This window comes from Rattus norvegicus, chromosome 17 (genome assembly GCF_036323735.1).
Source record: "Rattus norvegicus strain BN/NHsdMcwi chromosome 17, GRCr8, whole genome shotgun sequence".
Classification (NCBI taxonomy): domain Eukaryota; kingdom Metazoa; phylum Chordata; class Mammalia; order Rodentia; family Muridae; genus Rattus; species Rattus norvegicus.
Genome location: NC_086035.1, coordinates 24413689 through 24440658, shown reverse-complemented (window position 1 = coordinate 24440658; position 26970 = coordinate 24413689). Strand labels below are relative to the sequence as shown.

Sequence of the window (26970 nt, the reverse complement as noted above, 5' to 3'; positions counted from 1 at the left end):
TTTGTTCCCCAAATAGCCTTAGGAGACTAGAAATGTCCCTGTGGCACAAATGCCATAAGGCCAAAGACTCTAACAGTTGTTGAGCCCACACTTTGAATAGATCCATGAGTCCTACAGACATTTCCAGACAGATGGGCTCAAATCTGCCTTCACAGTTCCAAAAAGGTTGGTTCATCTCAAAAGTCAATATTAACATTTAGAAGAATTATGGTACTTTCTGAAGTGGTTTGAATATGAATGGTCTCCATACACTCCTGTGTTTGAATGTTTGGCACACAGGGAGGTAGGACCCTGTTTGAACTGGTGTGGTTTTGTTGAAGAAAGTGTGGGGTGCACTGTTGGGGGGGCAGGCTTTGCATGGTAAATGACACTTTGTATCACAAGGACTTACGCATTCATGGATTTGGGTACCAAAGGTAGGGAGTCCTGTAAATAATTCCTCCCACTAATTTTAAAAGATGCTTGCACCATAGTAACTTCAGCTCTTTAGAGTAGAGATCTCTCTTTACCACCATCACCACCAGATGAACACAGAGCTGATGACAGAGTAGACCCCATCAATGATGGTAAGCACCTGAAGCAAATAATTGCCCTGAGAGTTGCAGGCAGGACATTTTTCTAGCATCTAGACAGGTCCCAAAAGTGTCCTATCTGTAGCAGCAAGGCCATACTGGGCAAGGCCAAGTTTTCTATTTTGCCTTCACAGTCTACTGAGTTTTCTCTTAGTTATTTTAATCCAGAGTAGATGCTGTCTCCATAAGTCAGATGGTTTTCATTAGAACATGGCCCTGGGATAGGTTTACACAATTAGAAGGTGAAACAACTTTAACTTTCTCCTACTGAATTATCCTTGCGGCTGCTAAGAGTAGCCTCCCTGATGATAGCCTTCCCTCCTATTCCGGGAGCTACAGATCACAGTCAGATTTCTACACGTATCTGTCATTTAACTTTTCTTGTTTCTGTGGAATTTAATATTTATTTATACGTGTACATGTAAAATCCTGTGTAAATATCCAGGCATCACTTGTATTCATGAGCACTTAGAGGCCAAAAGGCAGGGTCTGATATCCTAGGTTTGGAGTTACAGGTGGTTGTGAGCGCTCATGTGTGTTCTGGGAACTGAACTTAACCTCTACAAGAGTGGACAAATGCTCTTAACCACTGAGCCATGTTTTATACAGTTCCCCCTGGTGCAGTGACTTCCAACCATAAAGCTGTTTTTATTACAACTTCATAATTGTGATTTTGCTACTGATATGAAACAATGTAAATATCTATGTTTTTCAGTGATCTTGGGTAACTCTTTTGAAAGGGTCATTGGACTCCCAAGCCAACACAAGCTACAGGTTGAGAACCATTGTCCTAGAATGAGATGTAGCATCTTCCATACTGCCGCCTCTTCTGGAAAGCACTCCCAGACAGCCCTTCTCCCATACATTGAACAAATAGATGTTTGATGATCCAGCATGTTATATATTTGTCTTCCATGATAGCTATTATTACATTATGTCCTCTCCACTTGGTACTGATAATAAATCCTTTGTCACTAGGGACTGTTGTTTTAGACATCTTGAATACAAAATGCCTTACAGAGAAATACAGAAAATGACTTAAGATGTACTGATAACTCCGACTACACCAATAGGTACAAGTTACCTCCCCATCTCTAGAAAGGCCCATCTAACCATGTACTCCAGTCATATACGATGACTTAGTAGGACTAATTCCTTGATTACTTGGCCCAGTGCACATAATCACCTTTTAGGGTATGCATGTGCGATGTAGTAAGAAAGAAAAATAGCCTATGGAAATCAGAGTTGAACTCTGCCAAGCTGTGCAGAATTGGGCCTGGAAGGTATCTGTGGATGGAAGGTTGGAGCCTGGGCCTCAGTATAAGATATGGAGAACTTTTTCCAGGGTTCTCTAGAATAACATGGCATAGCTTTGTCATGATTGTGTGTTCCAGGTCCTCTCCAGTTCCTTATTCTACAGCATTTATTCATCTCCACTCCATGGTTTCTAATTCTTCAAAACTTCAAATTTTTCATAACATCTCCCACCCTTAAGTCCTTCCTGTCCCTCGTGGATTGCCTGGACACACAGCCATGTAGACATTCTTTCTAAACATGACTCTTCCCAGCTCTTCCTGTCCATTATGATGTACATTCATGCCTCTGCAGTTACTCCAAAACTGCTCAGATTTCTTCTTCAAAATGGCATAGTATTTTTATAGGATTCACAAATCCTCTCTCATATAATTGGAAGTACTTGGGGTTGCCTATAATCTAATGTAAAGCAACAATTTGTAACTAACTGTATGCTATATTGTTTAGGAAATAATGACAAGAAAATATTTTGTGTCAACCTCTTTGGAGTAGATAGCCCTCTCTACCATCATCACCACCAGGTGACAAAGCCAGCTGGTGACAGAGGAGACCCTATCAATGACAAAATCTCAAGCGCCTACAGCGAATAAGAGACCTGAGGGTTTCAGGCAGGAGAGCTTGCCAGCCTCCAGACAAATCCCAAAAGAGTTCTATCTGAAGCAGCCCCATTGCTGGGTAAGTATTGTTTGTTTGTTTGTTTGTTTGTTTTCTTTGTTTTGTTTTGTTTTCAAATATTCTCAACATATAGTTAGCTGAACCCAGGCATGGCAACCACAGAGAAGGCTCTCATAGAGTCAGAACTCAAGAAGGGCCAACTCTAATTTCCCAGAACGAAGACCCTGAGTCACACAGCTAGCCTCTGGCAGAACCCAGGCCAGCTGTGAATCCACTCCACTCACACCAGCTGCTCCTCTCTGACCCAAATGGCCTGCAATAAGGTCAGTATCACATGACAGAAACTACACCTGCTTGCCTAGAGGCACACATCAACATGGGTGACAGTTATCTTTAGCTGTATGACGAACCTTCAGTTTTTCCAGAATATTCAAGGTTGTTAAAAACCTCCTGAGCCTTGTAGCTGGTATTATACACATGACCACAATTTTCCCCCTGAAATTGGTCAAGGAGGCTAGTATGCTGGACAAAGGGCCACAGGGATCTGCCTGTGTCTGCCTTCTCATTCCACTATGCTCAGCTTTCTGTGCAGGGGTCTAGGGACCAAATTTGAGTCTACCTGCTTGCAAGGCAAATGATTTACTAGTTGAGTCATCTCCCAGCCCAGCATTCTTTTTCTTACAAAATGAAATACCCAACAGTTGGTGTGAACAACTAAAACCTTGGGAATCGCTTCTGAAGGCAGAACCACCTTTGTGATTTAAATTACTAAAAAAATAAAGCTCCTCACTCTTGAAGGAAGGAAGGAAGGAAGGCAAAAAAGAAGGAAGGATGGATGGAAGGAAGGAAGGAAGGAAGGAAGGAAGAAAGAGAAAGAAAGAAAGAAAGAAAGAAAGAAAGAAAGAAAGAAAGAAAGAAAGAAAGGAAGGAAGGAAGGAAGGAAGGAAGGAAGGAAGAGAAAGAAAGAAAGAAAGAAAGAGAGAGAGAGAGAAAGAAAGAAAGAAGGAAGGAAGGAAGGAAAGAAAGAGAGAGAGAGAGAGAAAGAAAGAAAGAAAGAAAGAAAGAAAGAAAGAAAGAAAGAAAGAAAGAAAGAAAGGAAGAAAGGAAGAAAGCAAGCAAGCACTTCTACTGGTACATGGACCTTTCACAAAACAACTCAAGCATCTGCCAGTGATTTAAATCTAGAGATACTATCCCTACTTGTTCGGAAGAATGATCACTAAAACTTGCGAATTTCCTGGTCTCCAGCTTCCTATGGTTCCTTTATGCCTGCATTCCCAATTATGACCCCAGAAACTAAAAGTGAAAAATCATACAAAACTTTGAGACATGGTGACGGTCATCCATTTCATCATGGACATTTACTCTTCCAAGCCCCTCTTTACTGCAGCTATGTACCCTCTCCTCTCCTGTCCTCCCCTCACCTCTCTTCCCCTCTCCTCTCCTCTCCTGTCCTGTCCTCTCCTTTCCTCTCCTCTCACAATGTCTCCCCACAAAAAGCTACATAACACTTTAGGGATATGTGTCAACTTGACTAGATTATAGGCCGCCCAAACATTTGGTTAAACCGCATTATCGCTATATCTGTGACCTTTCTGAAAGAGATTAGGGTGTGGCTTAGTGGAATGAGTAAACAGTGTTCTCTTAAAATGAATGGTTTTTCATACAACCCATGAGGGTTCAAGTAGAACAGAAGGCATAGAAATGGGGGTTCTCTTTCTAATAGCCTGAAACTGAGTCGTTGGTCTGCCCTCTGAATGGGACTAACACCATCCACCCTCCTCATACTGGGCCGTTGGACTTGAACTAAACCACACAGGATGATCTTTTGATCTCCACCACAGACAGAAGACCATGTACATCTCAGTCTTTATGATCAAAGGAGCCATATCATAAATCTTCTTTTAGGTAGCTATTCATTTGCTTCCCAACCAATCATAAGCTTATACCTCTAATAAACATATTATATAAATTGAATTTTTCTAATTGAAAAATGTACATAACATTGTAGACTTCTATTTTTCAAAACCTACTTTAATAAGGGTTTTTAACTACTTCAACCTCCCTTATAGCTACCAACCAAAGGTAGGGGAGGAAAATGGACAAGGAGGGCGTGAACCTGTTTAGAACTAGTTCTCTGGGGAGATTCCAAACTTTGTTATGTGTAGTCCAGTCCCCTAGAAAAGCACTGAACATGAATCAGTAGCAATGGCTTGATCCAGGAGAACCCACCAGTTTCTGCCAATTGGCAGGAGTCCATTGAAGCAGTAAGAAGCAGCCAGAACACCATCACAAGTTCTGTGGTGCACTTCTCTCTACAAAGTCATGACAAGCAAAGATCAGCAAAGAATCAAAAGGAACCAATGCCACAGATTTGTCAGCAAAGACCAGCAAGGTGAGGACCAGCAAGGAGAAGACCAGCAAGGTGAAGACCAGCAAGGTGAAGACCAGCAAGGTGAAGACCAGCAAGGTGAAGACCAGCAAGGAGAAGACCAGCAAGGTGAAGACCAGCAAGGTGAAGACCAGCAAGGTGAAGACCAGCAAGGTGAAGACCAGCAAGGTGAAGACCAGCAAGGTGAACCATACCAGAGAATCATCCACTGTCTATTGGGTTACACTCACACTCTTTCCAAGCACCACATGTCCTCTCAAGTGCCCACTCCAGCAAAACATCGTAACCTATTTGCTGTTTGATTTTTGTAAGTCTAGCAACTATAGTTATCTGGAATAGAACCTCAATTGAGAAAATACCTCCATCAGAGGTAGGTAAGTCCACGGGGAATTTTCTTGATTATTTATTAATGGGAGAGGACCTAACCCACTGTGTGTGGGGCCAAACCTGGGCAGGTGGTCTTGTGTTATATAAGAAAGCAGGCTGAAGATGAGAACAAATACAGAGACCCACAGCCAGAGAGTGAGAAAGCTTGAAACACTTAATGGGATGTCTCTACTAAATCCTTCCCCTCAGAGCTCAGTAAACTCGAGAAGAGGAGGCAGAAAGGGTTTAGGAGTCAAAAATGGTGGAGGACACCAAGAAAACAAGGCCCTCTAAATTAACATGATCAAAGTTCATATGAACTCACAGAGACTGAACCAACATCTACAGGCCTTACATGAGTCTGGACCAGGTCCTCTGAACTTGTAGTATGGCTTCCAACTTAGTGTTCTTACAGGATTCTGGAGTGTGTAAATGATTCTTGTGCCTTTTTCTGGGTTCTTTTGTTTCTGTTTGCTTGTCTTGTCCAACCTAATGTTGTAGTTTTGTTTTTTCTTATTATATTTTATTTTGTTATATTTTATTAGTGCCCCTTAGAAGCCTGTTTGTTTTCTAATGAGACAGAGTGGAAGTTGATCTTGATGGAAGAGAAGGTGAGCAGGAACTGGGAGACGTAGAGGGAGGGAAAACTAATAAGGATATATTGTGTGACCAAAAAAAAATCTATTTTCAATAAAAGGTAAAAACTTTAAAAGCAGGTTGAGAAAGTCAAAAGGAGTCAAGAGCAGCACTCTTCTGTGGTTTCTGCTTCAGCTTCCTACTTTTAGTTCCTGCCCTGGCTTCCTTCTTTGATAGTCGGTGATGTGAAAGTGTAAGACCCTTTCTACCTCAAGTTGCTTTTGATCATGGTGTTTTATCACAGCAATAGAAGCCTAAGTAAGATACATATCTAGCCTACTGAATACTCTCTCTTTTCAACAGAGTAGCACACGGTGGAGTGTTGACTTTTCATTCAAGGATAACTTGAGTCCAGCAGGGAGAAAGCTCCTCTTCTTCTGTTAACCAGGACAATGCGAAGCTATGAGATATAGCCTACTGTGGTTTTCTTGTTCCTGTGAGAAGATCTGAGTGGTGAAGACAATAGCCTCTAAGGGTATAACCCAAGAAAGAGTCTCCTGGATACAAAACACCCATAGTCTTCCCAGTACCTGAGACAGTACCTTCACTGAGGAGAGTGGTTTGACTTCTGTATTCCATGGCTTCTGTATAAAAGAAAAGGAAATTACTCTTGTTCTTTTTGGAAAACCACAATTAAATTCCCTAAACTTATAGAACAAATCAAGGAAACCATGGAATGTTCTATGAAAAAGAAAAAATAATCAGCAGCACTCCTTGGTTTCATTTTTGGATTCTATTGTCTTTGGGTTTGTTTGTTTATATATACAGGATCTCACACGGTAACCCAGGCTTGCATAAAATTTACAATCTTCCTGCCTCAACCTCCCTACTATTGAGATTTCAGGTGTGTACTACTCTGCTTTGATTTTTTTTTTTTTAATTTCTTGTTCGCTTGCTTGTTTGCTATAGTGAGACAGGATCTTGAAATATAGACCTGACTGGCCTGAAACTTACTGTGTCCTAGTCAGTTTTTTGTCAACAAAACACAAGCTAGAGTTGTCTGGGTAGACGAAATCTCAACTGAGAAAAATGTCCTCTTCAGATTGGCCTGCAGACAGGTCTGGAGGACAATTTCTTGATTAATGATTGATGTGGGAGGGCTTACCCTAGCCAGATGATCCACGATTATATAAGAAAGCAGACTGAGCAAACTATCAAGGGAAAGTCAGTAAGCAGTACTTGTTCCCTATCTCTGCTTTAGTTCCTGCCTCCAGGTTCCTGCTTGAGCCACTGTCCTGACTTCCTTCCATGATGATGAACTGTGATATGGAGGTGTAAGTCAAATAAACCCTTTCCTCCCAAAACTGCTTTTAGTCCTGGTCTTTATCACATCAAAGTAAACTAGAATACAGTGTAAACCAGACTAGCTGAAACTCACAAAGATCTAACCCACTTTTGCCTGCCTCAGCCTCCCAAGTTCTGAGAGATCCTCCTGCCACTGCCTTCCAAATGCTGCAACAAAACGCATGTGCACCACATCAGGCCTTAGCTTTTTGTTTTTAGATAAAGAAACAGCTTTAAATGAGGCAGAAATTATGTAGTTAGTGAATAGCTAGTAGAGAAGGCAAGGAGAACTCAGGAGACATGTAGATACATCTAAAGCCACTCTCCAGCCTGCCTAACCTCTGATTAAGAAGACAGCTCTCTCTACCAAGCACTTCAGTGTAACAAGAGGGAGTCTGTTCAAGGCTTACCTATTGCTCAGCCTTTCTATGTGATGGCTGTAATCACCATCAACATGTAGATACTTATTGCCCATGGCTTAGAAATGTTAACATGGAGGTTTAAGGGACTTAAATACTTTGCCCAGGGACAAAATGTTGAGAAGTAAAGGAGGGAGAACTGCTGCCTCCAGTCATCTCAGTTCAAAGTGCTTGTCTCTTACATGTCACCACAATACTCTTTATAGCTCATGCTTGCATTATATTTTATATGCACATTTACATCTCAACTCACCTTTATTGTCTTAACAACCCCATAAGTTATTAGACCCATTTTATAGGTAAGAATACTGAAGCCCACAGAGGGTAAACATTTACTGTTGACCACATGGTTCATTCAGCACATCCTGATGTTTATTAATATTATATGGCACTTTTTGGTTCAATTATCATAATTAAGCTGGCACAGCAATAATAGAGGGTATCATCTGCAACTACATCTGTGACTCTTCGGTGTCTCTTTGCCAGTGGCTTTGTGGCCAAACATTTCATCCCATCACTCAAAGCCAACCTCCACCCAGCTACAACATATATCTCTCAGTACTGCCAGACAAGATTCCTGGCCAGGTATCTGCACCTGCTGGGCTTAACTGTCTTTGTCCCTGATTGTTTTATGTCAACTTGAGAAGAAAGAACCTCAACTGGGGGATTGCCCACACCAGCTTGGCCTGTGGGCAAAACATTGATGCATTTTCTTGATTGATGATTGATGTGGAAGGACCCAGATCACTGTGGGTGGTGCCAACCCTAGGCTGGTGGTCCCGGGTGCTATAAGAAAGCAAGCTGAGCAAGCTACAAGGAGCAAGCCAGTAAGCATCAGTTCTCCAGGGTTTCCACATCACCTCATGTCTCCAGTACCCACCTTGAGTTCTTGCTCTGATTTCCTTCAATGATAGACTATGATTGGAAGTCTATCACTGTGTGGTAGACTGTTAAACAAACCCTCTGCTCCACAAGTTGTTTTTTTTTTTCTTTTTTTTTTCTTTTTTTGGGTCATGATGTTTCATCACACCATTAGAAACTGTCGACTGTTGTAGAACAGTCTTTAAACCTATATCCATGCTCTAGCCTTTCCCAGGGTAACCCACTTTGCTCTGAATCCAAATAATCCTCATTGTTTCCATGTCCACCTCAGAGTCAGGAAGAGCATCCTTTCTCCCGTCCACGAACATTGCCCTAGCCACAACCACACAATTACTGTAGTGTTTATTTTCACTTTCTTACATGTCAGACATTTACAGTTTTTTCCTCTTTCTTTTTCTTCCTTCCTTCCTTTCTTCCTTCCTTCCTTCCTTTCTTACTTTCTTTCTTCTTTCTGTTTTTGTTTTTCAGTGCTGGAGATTGACCTCCCACCCCCAGGGCTTTGCACATGCTGTTCTGGGCAGGTGTTCTACAACTAAGCTTCTACACAGCTCCCTCCCTTGTGTTCATGTCCCCCCTCTGAGTGCTTTGTGAGCTCCTACCTGTATAGGTTCATCGTTCTTTATGCCTTTTCCTCACATGGAGCCTGGGCTCTAAACATTCTCTGAATAATGGAGGCTAAGGCAGCACTCGGGTTAACTGAACCAGCAGTCTCCCTCGCTAAGAATCTGTTGTCCCTTATTGTTTGGCTTCCCCTGAAAACTTGCCAAGTCCTCATGACCTTCCTTTGAGTCACCAGCTTCTGGCCCTCCCATTTTTCCAGGCTAATTTTTCCACTGACCTGATGTTCTGATGCACCCTGTGCATATTCTTCATTTGTCTTAACGTCTGCTCTTTCACAAAGCCGAATGTGAAGTGATCCATGCTTTCCCTGGCAGAGTCCACATTGCCCCCTCTCCCCCCGTCCTAACTAAGCTATTCATGTGGAGGAGGCTTTTGATCCAGGCTACAGATATTCAGTCGCACTTTATATAACCAGAGACCATGCAAGGTAGTTATATAAACTCTGCTCTTGACTTGAATAGGCAGACCACAGTCTCTGCAGTTTGAGTTAAACCATGTTGTCAGCTTCCATTCACTTCTGAAGGGCTGGGTGTCAATGGCATCCTACAATGGCACTGTCAAAGAGATCCTTGGGCACATCACGGGACAACAGTTGAGGGTGCATAGGCCCCACTCGAGTTAAAAATGCCAGATGAGCTGGGTGTGGTGATGCATACCTGCGATCTCAGCACTTAGGCAGGAGAATCATGAATTCCAGGGGCAGCCTGACCTACAAAGAAAGACCTTTTCTCAGGGTTTGTAAATTAACTAAGTTGGTAAAATTCTTGCCTTACAAGTAGGAAGAGCTCAGGTCCATTTGCAGAACCCAGTGCTAGGCAGGAGAAGTCAGGCCGACCCTTGGGGCTCTCTGGCCAGATTGCTGAGCCTAGTGGGTAAGATCTAAGCCAGTGAAAGGGCCTTTTTGAAAATGTACAAAACCATACAGATACACAGATGGTGTCATGATTTGAATACACACATGCACCTATACACACATCCACCCACCACACACACACACACACACACACACACACACAGACACACACACATGTACATGCATACACACACATGCACACATACATGCATATACCATAAAAGAAGACTTGTCTCAAAAATCAAAATCGAGGATGATGATGATGAATTAAAAAATAAAGACCAAGCCAGGTAAGTGATCACACTTTGAAATCTAACAAGTGGGTGACATTGGTTGTCATAGAACCATTCTGGTTCTGGTAAGGGCTAGCACACTCTTTCACTTTAGCGAGAGAATCTGGAATGTTTCTACAAAGAAATGGCAGCCTCAGGAAGAAGGAAAGAAATTACAAATAAAGAGACTAAGAAACCAAAGTGCAGACACACCATAATCCACAAAAACCCTCTAGTGGGCTACAATGAGTTTAGAGGCCAATTACTTATCATAGGCTTCTGGGTCCCTTTGTGTGTTGTGCCCGGCTTTAGCTTTGTCACATCTCCTTAGGCCTCTCATGCATAGTTAGACTTTCTTGGCCTTTGTTCTCATGCTTCCACCCATTTGTCTGAGAACTATATAATTTTCTGGACATCAGTTTGTGCCATGGCCTTGACCAATGGCAAGGAAGGACACACAACACATTACTAACTAGCAACACAGAGGTCAGGTGGCTTTAGTTCTGGTGGTCTACTGTTAAGAAGTGAGAGAACTCATATGTCTTCTATGCTGTAGGATAAGAAGAAAAAAAAGTGACCAGGCATCCCAGAGACCTTGCTGGTGATGTGGAATTTGGAGGTCTTTCTGCCTGATAAGTTCATGTGTTTCTTTGCAGGACACTCATCTTAGTCAGAAAAAAATTTTACATCTCTCCATTTGAGAGTACTAGGTTATAAGTACTGGAAAAAGAACAAAAACAAAAAGGAGAGAGAGAGAGAGAGATTAGATAATATTTGAACTTTGTTACCTCAAGCCCTCAAAATAGCATTAATTCCACAAATGAGTCAACTCTGGAGATACAGTTATTATATCAGGAAGATGGCTACTCTCTCTATCATACAAATTGTTCATTGGCTTTCTCTACATTCTATGACAAGATAACCGCCAGAAGCAACAGTGGAGGTTACCATGGCTATGATAAGATCCCAGAACCAATAACAACCTGGGGAGGAGAGAGTTTATGTTCATTACACTTCCATACCATAGATAAACAAAGGAAGACCCAACAGCAGCCTGGAGGCAGAAGCTGATGGAGAGGCCATGGATGGGTGCTGCTTTGCAGCTTGCTCCTCATGGCTTGTTCAGTCTGCTTTCTTATCCAATCTCAGGACCACCAGCCAAGGGGAAGCCCCACCCACCATGGCCTAGGCTCTCCCACACCTATCACTAAGAAAAGGTTCTACTGGCTTGCCCACAGGACAATCTAAATAGAGGTATTTCTTCCATTGAGGGTCCCTCCTCTCAAATGACTCTGGCTGTGTCAAGGTGATATAAACGTAGGCAGCACACAGATTGAGCAGGAACAGAATGCATGATGGTGAGAAGACAAGATGGTCAGAAGGTGAGACATCTGGCCACATCGTGTCCGTCATTAAGATGCAGAAAGACAAGAATGCTGATTCTCTCTCTCTCTCTCCAGTCTAGGACCAAACCCCAGGGAGTAGGACCACCTTGATTCAGGTGGATCTTCCCCACTCTATTAAACTTCTCTGAAATACCATCATCGACAGGCCTAGAGGTATGCCTTCTGGAGACCCCAAATCCAGGCTGATGATGAAGACTGAACACAACACAGAGCACTCTGGGAAATACAAAGACATAAATGAACAAATAAGTCAAAAAATTATTTAATAGAAGGAAGTTTAGCAACAGAAAAACATAAAAATTAATGACTACTGTAGGCTGGTGTGGTGTCACCCACCTGTAATCTATGCCTCTCAGAAGATAATAGTAAAAGGATCATGAGTTCAAAGCCAGCCTGTGCTACATAGTAATATATAAATATATATGTATATATGTATGACAATTAAATTAATAAAATATGACTTTTCTTCTATTCTACCACTATTTCAGTAATAATATACAATAATGTTTTGTTTAAAATGAGCAATGAATGATAAGTATTTCTAGCACGAAAATGTCTTTTTGCAGATTTGGAAAGAATTTCTGCAGAAATCACCAGGAAGCTGGAATTCTTTTGCTGAGATTTGTCCTTAGAAAATAATAAAGAAGTGGGAAGAGCTATGTACATTCATGCCTCTCAAGATATCCTTGGAAGGATATACACATTGTATAGTTCAAGACATTTCTAACTATTCAAAACATAGTAAATAGTTCACATTCTTGTAACACTTATTCTGTGCCTGAAAGTGTCCCAAAGGTTTATGTGATTAAATAATTAATCCCTGTAAAATCCTGTTAGATGGGTAAACTATTCTTATACCACTTTATAGAGGAGGGAAAGGAGGCAAAGAGAGGTTCAGTAACTAGCCCTGAAATGGGTGGTAAGAGCAACATCGGATCTATTTCTTGGACACTCATCTACATTATATTACCCTCCTTAGAGAAAATGGAAGTATGTACAACAGAAACTTAAAACTCAGCCGTGATAATCCTAGCAAATGAGCGGCCGTTTTGTTCATTTAACTATGCAAATAGAGAATCATTTAAATATGCAAATTGCAGCTCAGGTTCATGCAGCATTTAGCCTAGGATTGTAGCAAGTTTTCCATTCTCTCCCACAACTTTCTCTTGTTCTGAATGCTATCATCTGCAGAAGTAGATGGCAGTGTAGTTCACCTCTGACTTCAACACCTTTATCCAATGACATGTTAAACATCTTTATATAGAAATCTCTTTCCAAACAGGTTTATTAAAAGGGAAACTTTCAGCTCTTTGGTTCTCTAAAATAAAAAGCATACCAATTTTAATAACATGATGCCTTTGCCCAGAGTATTTTCCCAAAGTTGCTATAATGAGTTGGTTTTCTTAAGCATGTTCTAGGAAATCCAAAGAGTAAATTTCATCAGTGTCACTGTGACAAGATTTTTCTAATTACGTGGAGAGAAAACAGTATTGTGTGACCATTTTGGTTGCAATGTTTTGCCCATTAACAGATATGGGCATTTGTCATATATCTAATGTTTGATCTTTTGTGTGATTGCTTTTTTACAACATGAAAACAAGCAAACACAGAAGATTGGCTGGACCTGGCAGCCTATGTGGTGCAATCGTTCCAGTTGGGCGATGGAGACAGGAGGATCAGAAGCTCAAGATCATCCTCTGTTACGTAGAGAATTGCGATGTCAGACTGAGAAGCAGGAAAGGGAGTCTCGAACACAAAAGCAGACAAGTGAGGCATCCCAGAGGGTAGACAGATGCCTGCTACCAATCCTGATAGTCCTGAGTTTGATTCCAAGGACGCATGTGGTCAAATGAGAGCCAACTCCTATAAATTGTCCTCTGTCCTCAACACTGGCACATAGAGGCATGTATGCACCTACACATGTGTATGCATATACACACACAATAAATCAATTAATAGTAATAAAAAATTAAACAAAACAGGCCATTTGTGATTGCTTCTCTTGATGTTTTGGAGACTAAACCTAGGTCCTTATAAGTCACAGGTAAGCGTTTACCACTGAACTGTAACTACAGAAAATAGATGTTTGGCAAATCAATTATATGAGCTCTTTATACAGAACAAATATTCTACTCAGCCCTTGTGCTACATGTGTTATTAAACCTTTTGCTTACTTTAACCATTGCTTATAAATACAAAATGTCCAAAGGATACCAATGGTAATAATTAAATAAGTAGATTATACTTCATAAATCTCATAGAATATTACAAATTATTCCTCGGAATCTGTTGATGATTTGGGAAATGTTTCTTTTGTAATACAGTGGGGAAAGGTATAAAAACTGGATGTTAATGTATCAAGGTAAAAACTATATGCATGGTAAAGACTGAAGAAAATGGTCTCAACAATATGAATTTTTAGTATCAGGCCTTTCATTGATTGCTTTTTTTAATTCTTCATTCCTTTGGGGAAAAATTATAGTAAGGAGCTAGTAAGTATTTTCAAATTATTGTTGTTATTATTATCATTATTATTATTATTATCATTATTATTATTACATCCACTTAGAGTGCCCGGATAGCTCAGTCGGTAGAACATCAGACTTATTACATCCACTTACTTGGAGTGGCAGGCTCATGCTTATGGAGGGCAGAGAACAATTTGCATGAAGTTATGTCTTCTTCCACCATGTGTGTCCTGGTGATAGAGCTCAGGTTAAGAGGATTGGCAGCAAGGGTCCTTCCCCACTGAGCCATCTCTCTGGCTCAATGATTCGAAAGTTCAAAAATCACTGATGTGTTTTAATCAGAAAAGAAAAAAGGAAATTGATGAAGGGAGAGGAAAAAGGAAGAAAGGACGCTCTCAAGCATCAGAAAAGGAGAAAGCTAACCATGTACACAGCAATGCTCCTAACTGTGGGTGCCAAGACAAGTCCTCAACCTGCACTTCTTGCTCTAGCAAACAGAGAGCATTCAGAACACAGCAGTCAAGAGTACAGGCACAAAATGGCCTGACTCCTGCAGCTCTGCTAGGCCTTTCCAGAAGTAGCTTCAACCCCCTATTCTCACAGGTCAGAGGAACTGGCATGACCTTTTCTACAGGTCAAATTACTGTGAACCGAGTAGCTGAGATTCTCAACTCCCAGAGAGAAAACTTTTGTTCTGGTTCGTTGATTTGGAGGATTTAGTCCATGTTCTTCAGCCCTGTGGCCTTGAGCATGTGGCAGGCCAGCAGACCATGGTAGGAGCCTGTGACAGAGGAAGGCTACTCACCTCATGAAGACCAGGAAATGAAGAGAGACAGAAAGGAGTCGAGCTCACAAAATCTCCTTCCAGGGCATGTTCTCAATGACCTAACCCCACCTCTTGGAGATTCTGTGTCTTTCCAACAATGGCATAGCCTGGAAACCAAATCATATATGTGTGTGTGTGTGTGTGTGTGTGTGTGTGTGTGTGTGTGTGTGTGTGTCCAAACTACCGCATTTCTGCACTTCCAGCTGTTTATAACTCAGCTGCCCCAGGAGAGCAGCTCAAGGCAGGCTGCTTACTTGACTGTGTAAGACCAGCCACTTTAAACCCATTCAAGTCGGCCATCCAATTTTCTTTTCACCAGATTTGTTCTTCCTTCTCAGGATATTATTGCCCCTTTGTGACAGAAGTACCGTAGCCCTTTATAGATATGGCTGCAATCAACCTTTCTTAAATTGATTGTTGAACCTAACGCGTTTCTCCCAAACTCATGATGTTCCTTAAGGGAGAGGAAGGGGATGAAGGACAGACTTTCAGTCCTCACCATCCTGGGTACAGCATTGGTTCTTAGTGTGGGGCTCACCTGAGCAATATGATAGCTCACTCATACACCATGCCTTTAAAAGCACAGGTATGCAGCCATAGCTGGGACTGTCCCAGCACAAGTGTCGGGTCACAATGACTAACCTGAAGACAATGAATAGAGAGACTTTAAATCAGACCCAGTGCCTCTTTGGAGATGCCTTATCTATAATTAAATGATCAGTATGAACATCCTCTCCATCAGCCTGCCTCTCCATGCAGCTGCCTTCCTCGTCACCAAGGTAGAGTCAAAACACATTGCCCAATATCCCCTCACTAATGCAGGATAAGAGGCAGATAGACTGAATACTATCACAGAGGCTGTGGCCGCAAGCCACAGACTTAGCATCCCTTCTATTAATAGACACTGTTTACACCGAAGTGAAAGAGCTTTTTAATGGACTCGGCATCTGTGCAGAACAGTGTTCAATCAGTGGAAGATTGAAAAAATATTAGGGAGAAATTTGCAACTACTCTCATTATTAATTTCTAGTAGGTCTTTAATAGAGCAACAATTGAGAACCTGTTCAGCCAATCAAAATAATGAGGAAAAAAAATGCCATCTCAGGATTGCTAAGGGAGAAATTTCACAGTGAAAACTCTATCAGAGATAAACGCAAACAAAAATCCTATCTTAACAAAGCATAAGGCCTGCTGTTAAAAACATTATTAGAGCAGCTCTCTGCTCCCAGACCCGGTGAGAGAGAGACCCAACCGCCTGGTGAGGTGGGCACTCCTGAGGCTGCAGAGCGGAAGAGACCACCAACACTGCTCACCCCTGCCCACATCCCTGGCCCAAGAGGAAACTGTATAAGGCCTCTGGGCTCCCATGGGGGAGGGCCCAGGAGCAGCAGGACCCCTGCGCATGAGACACCGCCGGAACCTGAAGGAAACAGACCAGATAAACAGTTCTCTGCACCCAAATCCCGTGGGAGGGAGAGCTAAACCTTCAGAGAGGCAGACAAGCCTGGGAAACCAGAAGAGACTGCTCCCTGCACACACATCTCGGACGCCAGAGGAAAAAGCCAAAGACCATCTGGAACCCTGGTGCACTGAAGCTCCCGGAAGGGGCGGCACAGGTCTTCCTGGTTGCTGCCGCTGCAGAGAGCCCCTGGGCAGCACCCCACGAGCAAACCTGAGCCTTGGGACCACAGGTAAGACCAAATTTTCTGCTGCAAGAAAGCTGCCTGGTGAACTCAAGACACAGGCCCACAGGAACAGCTGAAGACCTGTAGAGAGGAAAAACTACACACCCGAAAGCAGAACACTCTGTCCCCATAACTGACTGAAAGAGAGGAAAACAGGTCTACAGCACTCCTGACACACAGGCTTATAGGACAGTCTAGCCACTGTCAGAAATAGCAGAACAAAGTAACACTAGAGATAATCTGATGGCGAGAGGCAAGCGCAGGAACCCAAGCAACAGAAACCAAGACTACATGCCATCATCGGAGCCCAATTCTCCCACCAAAACAAACATGGAATATCCAAACACACCAGAAAAGCAAGATCTAGTTTCAAAATCATGTTTGATCATGATGCTGGAGGACTTCAAGAAAGACATGAACACACTTAGGGAAGCACAGGAAAACATTAATAAACAAGTAAAAGCCTACAGAGAGGAATCGCAAAAATCCCTGAAAGAATTCCAGGAAAACACAATCAAACAGTTGAAGGAATTAAAAGTGGAAATAGAAGCAATCAAGAAAGAACACATGGAAACAACCCTGGATATAGAAAACCAAAAGAAGAGACAAGGAGCTGTAGATACAAGCTTCACCAACAGAATACAAGAGATGGAAGAGAGAATCTCAGGAGCAGAAGATTCCATAGAAATCATTGACTCAACTGTCAAAGATAATGTAAAGCGGAAAAAGCTACTGGTCCAAAACATACAGGAAATCCAGGACTCAATGAGAAGATCAAACCTAAGGATAATAGGTATAGAAGAGAGTGAAGACTCCCAGCTCAAAGGACCAGTAAATATCTTCAACAAAATCATAGAAGAAAACTTCCCTAACCTAAAAAAAGAGATACCCATAGACATACAAGAAGCCTACAGAACTCCAAATAGATTGGACCAGAAAAGAAACACCTCCCGTCACATAATTGTCAAAACACCAAACGCACAAAATAAAGAAAGAATATTAAAAGCAGTAAGGGAAAAAGGTCAAGTAACATATAAAGGGAGACCTATCAGAATCACACCAGACTTCTCGCCAGAAACTATGAAGGCCAGAAGATCCTGGACTGATGTTATACAGACCCTAAGAGAACACAAATGCCAGCCCAGGTTACTGTATCCAGCAAAACTCTCAATTAACATTGATGGAGAAACCAAGATATTCCATGACAAAACCAAATTTACACAATATCTTTCTACAAATCCAGCACTACAAAGGATAATAAATGGTAAAGCCCAACATAAGGAGGCAAGCTATACCCTAGAAGAAGCAAGAAACTAATCGTCTTGGCAACAAAACAAAGAGAATGAAAGCACACAAACATAACCTGACATCCAAATATGAATATAACGGGAAGCAATAATCACTATTCCTTAATATCTCTCAATATCAATGGCCTCAACTCCCCAATAAAAAGACATAGATTAACAAACTGGATACGCAACGAGGACCCTGCTTTCTGCTGCCTACAGGAAACACACCTCAGAGACAAAGACAGACACTACCTCAGAGTGAAAGGCTGGAAAACAACTTTCCAAGCAAATGGTCAGAAGAAGCAAGCTGGAGTAGCCATTCTAATATCAAATAAAATCAATTTCCAACTAAAAGTCATCAAAAAAGATAAGGAAGGACACTTCATATTCATCAATGGAAAAATCAACCAAGATGAACTCTCAATCCTAAATATCTATGCCCCAAATACAAGGGCACCTACATACGTAAAAGAAACCTTACTAAAGCTCAAAACACACATTGCACCTCACACAATAATAGTGGGAGATTTCAACACCCCACTCTCATCAATGGACAGATCATGGAAACAGAAATTAAACAGTGATGTAGACAGACTAAGAGAAGTCATGAGCCAAATGGACTTAACGGATATTTATAGAACATTCTATCCTAAAGCAAAAGGATATACCTTCTTCTCAGCTCCTCATGGTACTTTCTCCAAAATTGACCATATAATTGGTCAAAAAACGGGCCTCAACAGGTACAGAAAGATAGATAAATAATCCCATGCATGCTATCGGACCACCACGGCCTAAAACTGGTCTTCAATAACAATAAGGGAAGAATGCCCACATATACGTGGAAATTGAACAATGCTCTACTCAATGATAACCTGGTCAAGGAAGAAATAAAGAAAGAAATTAAAAACTTTTTAGAATTTAATGAAAATGAAGATACAACATACTCAAACTTATGGGACACAATGAAAGCTGTGCTAAGAGGAAAACTCATAGCGCTGAGTGCCTGCAGAAAGAAACAGGAAAGAGCATATGTCAGCAGCTTGACAGCACACCTAAAAGCTCTAGAACAAAAAGAAGCAAATACACCCAGGAGGAGTAGAAGGCAGGAAATAATCAAACTCAGAGCTGAAATCAACCAAGTAGAAACAAAAAGGGCCATAGAAAGAATCAACAGAACCAAAAGTTGGTTCTTTGAGAAAATCAACAAGATAGATAAACCCTTAGCCAGACTAACGAGAGGACACAGAGAGTGTGTCCAAATTAACAAAATCAGAAATGAAAAGGGAGACATAACTACAGATTCGGAGGAAATTCAAAAAATCATCAGATCTTACTATAAAAACCTATATTCAACAAAATTTGAAAATCTTCAGGAAATGGACAATTTCCTAGACAGATACCAGGTATCAAAGTTAAATCAGGAACAGATAAACCAGTTAAACAACCCCATAACTCCTAAGGAAATAGAAGCAGTCATTAAAGGTCTCCCAACCAAAAAGAGCCCAGGTCCAGACGGGTTTAGTGCAGAATTCTATCAAACCTTCATAGAAGACCTCATACCAATATTATCCAAACTATTCCACAAAATTGAAACAGATGGAGCACTACCGAATTCCTTCTACGAAGCCACAATTACTCTTATACCTAAACCACACAAAGACACAACAAAGAAAGAGAACTTCAGACCAATTTCCCTTATGAATATCGACGCAAAAATACTCAATAAAATTCTGGCAAACCGAATTCAAGAGCACATCAAAACAATCATCCACCATGATCAAGTAGGCTTCATCCCAGGCATGCAGGGATGGTTTAATATACGGAAAACCATCAACGTGATCCATTATATAAACAAAGTGAAAGAACAGAACCACATGATCATTTCATTAGATGCTGAGAAAGCATTTGACAAAATTCAACACCCCTTCATGATAAAAGTCCTGGAAAGAATAGGAATTCAAGGCCCATACCTAAACATAGTAAAAGCCATATACAGCAAACCAGTTGCTAACATTAAACTAAATGGAGAGAAACTTGAAGCAATCCCACTAAAATCAGGGACTAGACAAGGCTGCCCACTCTCTCCCTACTTATTCAATATAGTTCTTGAAGTTCTAGCCAGAGCAATCAGACAACAAGAGGAGATCAAAGGGATACAGATTGGAAAAGAAGAGGTCAAAATATCACTATTTGCAGATGACATGATAGTATATTTAAGTGATCCTAAAAGTTCCACCAGAGAACTACTAAAGCTGATAAACAACTTCAGCAAAGTGGCTGGGTATAAAATTAACTCAAATAAATCAGTTGCCTTCCTCTATACAAAAGAGAAACAAGCCGAGAAAGAAATTAGGGAAACGACACCCTTCATAATAGACCCAAATAATATAAAGTACCTCGGTGTGACTTTAACCAAGCAAGTAAAAGATCTGTACAATAAGAACTTCAAGACACTGAGGAAAGAAATTGAAGAAGACCTCAGAAGATGGAAAGATCTCCCATGCTCATGGATTGGCAGGATTAATATAGTAAAAATGGCCATTTTACCAAAAGCAATCTACAGATTCAATGCAATCCCCATCAAAATACCAATCCAATTCTTCAAAGAGTTAGACAGAACAATTTGCAAATTCATCTGGAATAACAAAAAACCCAGGATAGCTAAAGCTATCCTCAACAATAAAAGGACTTCAGGGGGAATCACTATCCCTGAACTCAAGCAGTATTACAGAGCAATAGTGATAAAAACTGCATGGTATTGGTACAGAGACAGACAGATAGACCAATGGAATAGAATTGAAGACCCAGAAATGAACCCACACACCTATGGTCACTTGATTTTTGACAAAGGAGCCAAAACCATCCAATGGCAAAAAGATAGCATTTTCAGCAAATGGTGCTGGTTCAACTGGAGGGCAACATGTAGAAGAATGCAGATCGATCCATGCCTATCACCCTGTACAAAGCTTAAGTCCAAGTGGATCAAGGACCTCCACATCAAACCAGACACACTCAAACTAATAGAAGAAAAACTAGGGAAGCATCTGGAACACATGGGCACTGGAAAAAATTTCCTGAACAAAACACCAATGGCTTATGCTCTAAGATCAAGAATCGACAAATGGGATCTCATAAAACTGCAAAGCTTCTGTAAGGCAAAGGACACTGTGGTTAGGACAAAACGGCAACCAACAGATTGGGAAAAGATCTTTACCAATCCTACAACAGATAGAGGCCTTATATCCAAAATATACAAAGAACTCAAGAAGTTAGACCGCAGGGAAACAAATAACCCTATTAAAAAATGGGGTTCAGAGCTAAACAAAGAATTCACAGCTGAGGAATGCCGAATGGCTGAGAAACACCTAAAGAAATGTTCAACATCTTTAGTCATAAGGGAAATGCAAATCAAAACAACCCTGAGATTTCACCTCACACCAGTGCGATTGGCTAAGATCCAAAACTCAGGTGACAGCAGATGGTGGCGAGGATGTGGAGAAAGAGGAACACTCCTCCATTGTTGGTGGGATTGCAGACTGGTAAAACCATTCTGGAAATCAGTCTGGAGGTTCCTCAGAAAATTGGACATTGAACTGCCTGAGGATCCAGCTATACCTCTCTTGGGCATATACCCAAAAGATGCCTCAACATATAAAAGAGACACGTGCTCCACTATGTTCATCGCAGCCTTATTTATAATAGCCAGAAAATGGAAAGAACCCAGATGCCCTTCAACAGAGGAATGGATACAGAAAATGTGGTACATCTACACAATGGAATATTACTCAGCTATCAAAAACAACGAGTTTATGAAATTCGTAGGCAAATGGTTGGAACTGGAAAATATCATCCTGAGTGAGCTAACCCAATCACAGAAAGACATACATGGTATGCACTCATTGATAAGTGGCTATTAGCCCAAATGCTTGAATTACCCTAGATCCCTAGAACAAACGAAACTCAAGACGGATGATCAAAATGTGAATGCTTCACTCCTTCTTTAAATGAGGAAAAAGAATACCCTTGGCAGGGAAGGGAGAGGCAAAGATTAAAACAGAGACTGAAGGAACACCCATTCAGAGCCTGCCCCACATGTGGCCCATACATATACAGCCACCCAATTAGACAAGATGGATGAAGCAAAGAAGTGCAGACCGACAGGAGCCGGATGTAGATCGCTCCTGAGAGACACAGCCAGAATACAGCAAATATAGAGGCGAATGCCAGCAGCAAACCACTGAACTGAGAATAGGTCCCCTATTGAAGGAATCAGAGAAAGAACTGGAAGAGCTTGAAGGGGCTCGAGACCCCAAAAGTACAACAATGCCAAGCAACCAGAGCTTCCAGGGACTAAGCCACTACCTAAAGACTATACATGGACTGACCCTGGACTCTGACCCCATAGGTAGCAATGAATATCCTAGTAAGAGCACCAGTGGAAGGGGAAGCCCTGGGTCCTGCTAAGACTGAACCCCCAGTGAACTAGTCTATGGGGGGAGGGCGGCAATGGGGGGAGGGTTGGGAAGGGAACACCCATAAGGAAGGGGAGGGGGAGGGGGATGTTTGCCCGGAAACCGGGAAAGGGAATAACACTCGAAATGTATATAAGAAATACTCAAGTTAATAAAATAAATAAATAAATAAATAAATAATAAAAACGAAAAAAAAAACATTATTAGAGAGAGAGAGAGAGAGAAGTATGATGATTCACACATATGAGAGGTTTATCAAGAGTAGATACAACAGCATTCTTGATTTAAAGTTGAATAAATAGCATATTGTTATTGCTAATTTATAAGTTGAAAGTTGGGGTTGGGGGAGGCGATCCACCAGAAAACAAAGCCTACTCAAACAGAAAACAGAATGAAGAAGTTAGTGACTTAGATACATATTTGTACAGGAAAATGTCTCAGATCCTAGGGGATGATAAAATGCCTGTTGAAAGAAACATAAAAAGCAGATGATGGGAAATTAAATAAACCCAAATTATGAAATGTGTGGGTATTTTTTCCCATATTGCCATTGGATTGTGGTTACAACGAGAGATAAAGATGTGTGATAGAAAAGAGGAAGGGAGGAGCTTAACCTTGCTGGAAAGGATCTTGTAAACAGGCAGAGACATTTATTTTAAATGGCTGCCCTGCTTTACATGCATTTGTATCCTGTTAACATAAAAGGCCAGATATGTAGAGACAAGGAAACCAGAAAATGTAATTAGATTGGTAACCAGAGTGAGGATAGGCAGGGAAAGATGATGGGGGGGGGGGCGTTGCAGGAAGAAGTTTTATTTTCTGTTCGCAAATCTGTAGTTAAGAGACAGGTTCAGAGATGAACACCCTTAATTCTGCAGCTGGAGACAAATTCCTCAGGTTTGTGGAGCGCAGAATGAACTTGGGGAGATGCCAGGCTCTCCACAGTCAACGATTGGGAAAATAGGCTAGATGACAGATCCGGAAGAGCCCACTGAAAGGCTGGCTGGAATATTGAGCTGCTAAAGGACACCAATAGAAAAGGAAAAAAAAAAACACACAAACAAAACACAGCTATGGGAAATGAGTCTTTGTTGTGGTCCCAACAGGCCCAGGAGCCCACATTTCAAAAACCATCCCCACCACGAACCAGGAGAACAAACATGGGAATTAAGTAGGGAAGCCAAGTTCACCTTCAGCCCAGGTCTTCCTCCAGCTGTTTGGACAAGCTTATGGCCTGTTGTTGTGTCTGTTGAACATAATTAAGAACAGCTTGCTCTAGGGGAAATGAAGGATTTGATTAACAGGGAGCGTTTCTTCTCCCTTTCTTCTTTCTTGTTTTTGTTTAGCCTTATCCAGGTTTTGTTTTTTGTTTTGTTTTGTTTTAACTGTTCTTTAAATCGTGTCATGTTCTGGGGCAATTTCCACTTTCTGCTATAGATAACCAAATGCTACAGGCATATGAGCACATATTTATGGGGTGCTTGCATGTGTGTGTGCGTGCGTGTGTGCGTGCATGCGTGCGTGCGTGTGTGTGTGTGTGTGTGTGTGTGTGTGTGTGTGTGTGTGTATGTGTGTGTGTGTGTTTTCTAGGATAGAATAAAGAAGGCATGGAGAGGGGGGTACATCTGGAAGTTTCTTAGTTTAGTACCCAATGGAGTGGACTATGAGGAACTCTGAAGAAAAGCCAAGAAGCTAGTTCCCTGGGCTACCATTGACATCACTGCAAGGCAACTAAAATTTCTTTGTTAACAAGTACATCCTTCCATTCCTCTCTGTGGCTTCTGTTGTGTCCTGGTTGCCTAGCATTATGAGCACCATGGAGGGTAGACTTGGGAGATAGCAGGTGTGACATCAGCCATCCATCTTTTACAAACCACGAGTTCCAAAAGGAGCGCAGGATTTATGAGCAAATGAGTCTAGAAAGTCTCAATCAGGGAGGGAAAAAGTCATAGGAGTTATTACAACTGTGATCCAGTCAGACCCAAGAAAGGAAGGCAGACAGACAGCAGGACAATGCTGCTCTCCCTTGAGAACAAATGACCACCAAACCTGATCTTGAGAGCATTGAATAAATAAATAAATAAATAAATAAATAAATAAATAAATAAATACTATTTGTAAAGATCAGATAAATAGGACTCATAGCTCCAGTGGCAATTTGTTAGTAGGTGGAACTTACATAGAAAGGATATGACCATCAATGTGGTTTGAACTTGGAGGAAGCTTCTAGTTAGGGAAATCCCAAAGATGATATGTTTGCTTGATGTTTGGTGCATTCAATTATGTATCCAATGGATCTGTGAAAGATGCTGGGCCTTGCACATAGCACGCATTCAGAAAACAAGGGCACCATTTGGTGGCAAGTAGATGAGAGTGAAAAAAAATTAAATATTTTTCAATGCATTCCCTGTGGGGTGTGTGTGTGTGTGTGTGTGTGTGTGTGTGTGTGTGTGTGTGTGTGTGTGTGTGTGGTGTAGGTGTTTATGAGAGGCTCTCTGTGTGTGTCTATGTGTGTGTGTGTCTCTTCTCTCCTGTTTCTTTCTGTCTTTTGTCTCTCTGTCTCTTGTCTCTCTCATTCTGTCTCTTGTCTCTCTTGTGTCTCTCTCTGTCTGTCTGTCTGTCTGTCTGTCTCTCTCTCTCTCTCTCTCTCTCTCTCTCTCTGTCTCTCTCTCTCATGCCTTTGACACAGAGTCACAGAGTCCAGGGCTGACTTCCAATTTGCAGCCTGCCTCAGCCTCCTAGGCCACCCCACTATACCTGACCTCACAATGCTTATAGATACATTTTTTTCCTCTCTCATTCTCAGCACGACACCCATCCCCAGTGATTTCCACAAAATGGATGCAGTACTTGCCAACTAGCACTTACCTAGCCAGTGTCTGGACCTCTGGTTTATCAGATTGCCTGTCTGTCATAAGCATTCCCAGGCTTGGAAGTCTCTGTTTTCTTCCGCTATCCTAGAAATAATGTTCCAACCCTTCTTCTGATGTGTGTGGCAGCACACGGTACCTCTAAACATTTAACCAACCTTCCCCTGAGCACTCTGTGTTCGGACAGCAGGTTCTCACTTGCCTTTGCAACATCCTGTAACCCTCTGTTTGGGCAATTTATCTACTCCCACCTACAGTGGATCTCAACGTCCTTCCTCATCAGCTTTCTGTGCTTTAGGATAAAGCTCATCTTTCTTCTGATTTCCTTCTATATCCCGAGAAGACTCAGCACTCCAGAGGCTCAGGACTGTAAGTCTCACCAGGTCCTGAGACTCGCACTGGCTTTTTTACATAGATGTGTGTTCTTGGGTTAGTCTCTGCTCCCCCTTCCCCCCACCCAGATCCCAACGGATGCCTGCACTCTCTGAACATTTACTGACTGACTGCCTCATATGTTCCATGGACCTTGTAGTAAGAATCTGTTGTCAAAATGCTCGTAATCATAGAAGGGGAAAGACACTGGGGTCAATAAATAGATTCCCACTATGTGTGCCTCTGAGCGTCTGGGGGCACTTGTCTCTGAGGGGAGTGGTGACTTTCTTCTCTGGCCCCTATTAAGATTATTGTACATGCATCGGGGTTTGTTTTTGTTTTAAAGGACCTGCTTCACGTCAGTGAATGTGCCAATAGGAGATTAAGGTTGAAAATTATCTAGATGATCTTTGAATTTCTTCAGTCTTCCAGGAAAAAAATTTGGGATCAGAGTAACTTCTCCACAGACTATCTCTGGAAGCCAAAATAAACACTGAGTCTCCTCACAAGGAAAAACAAAACAAAACAAAAAAAAACACAAAAAAATGGTGCTTAATGAATGGTATGGGAACAAAGCTTTTCCATGTGTATTTCTTTCTACTTTTTAATTTTAGTGAATGACTCATTGAAAATCAGTGTTGTTGGACATGTTGATACATGCCATTAGTTTAGGTACTCCGGAGGCTGGGGCAGGTGGATCTCTGTGAGTTTGAGGCCAGCCTGGCTTACATAGCAAGTTCCAGGACACCCAAAGCTAACAGAGACCCTGTCTCCAAGAAAGAAATAAAGAAAGGAAGGAAGGAAGGAAGAAAGGAGGGAAGGAAGGAAGAAAGGAGGGAAGGAAGGAAGAAAGGAGGGAAGGAAGGAAAAAGGAAAGGAAAGAAGGAAGGAAGGAAGGAAAGAAAGAAAGAAAGAAAGAAAGAAAGGCAGGAAAGAAGGGAGGAAGAGAGAGAGAGAGAGAGAGAGAGAGAGAGAGAGAGATCCAATATGGCTGCCTCCTGGATCTGGAGTTAAGAATGCCTTCACAGAGCTTCAAGCCAAAGTTATTGATACTCAATAGAAGGTGAAACCTGCAGACAGACTGAACAGCTAGACTGAACGTAAAAACATGCACACCTTATGGACATGGAAATTATGACGCTGGTAGATAAAACTAACATGTATGAAGGCATAGGGAGAATGTTTATTTTACAGTCCAAGGAAGTAATTCATAACCAGATGTCAGAAAAAAAACAGAAAATAGCAGGAGAAAAAAATTAAAGAGCTGGAGCAGAAGTCATCCTACCTGGAGGATGAAGTGTTAAGGAATCTTAGGACAGCATTAGAGAGATGCTGGTGGCACGAAGGGCACAGTAG

The 26970-nt window shown here is 41.6% G+C and overlaps 1 pseudogene; it reads left to right on the top strand.

Moving 5' to 3' along the window:
- The first annotated feature begins 397 nt into the window (after positions 1-397).
- LOC134482796 (prefoldin subunit 1-like) lies at positions 398-26970 on the top strand (annotated as a pseudogene).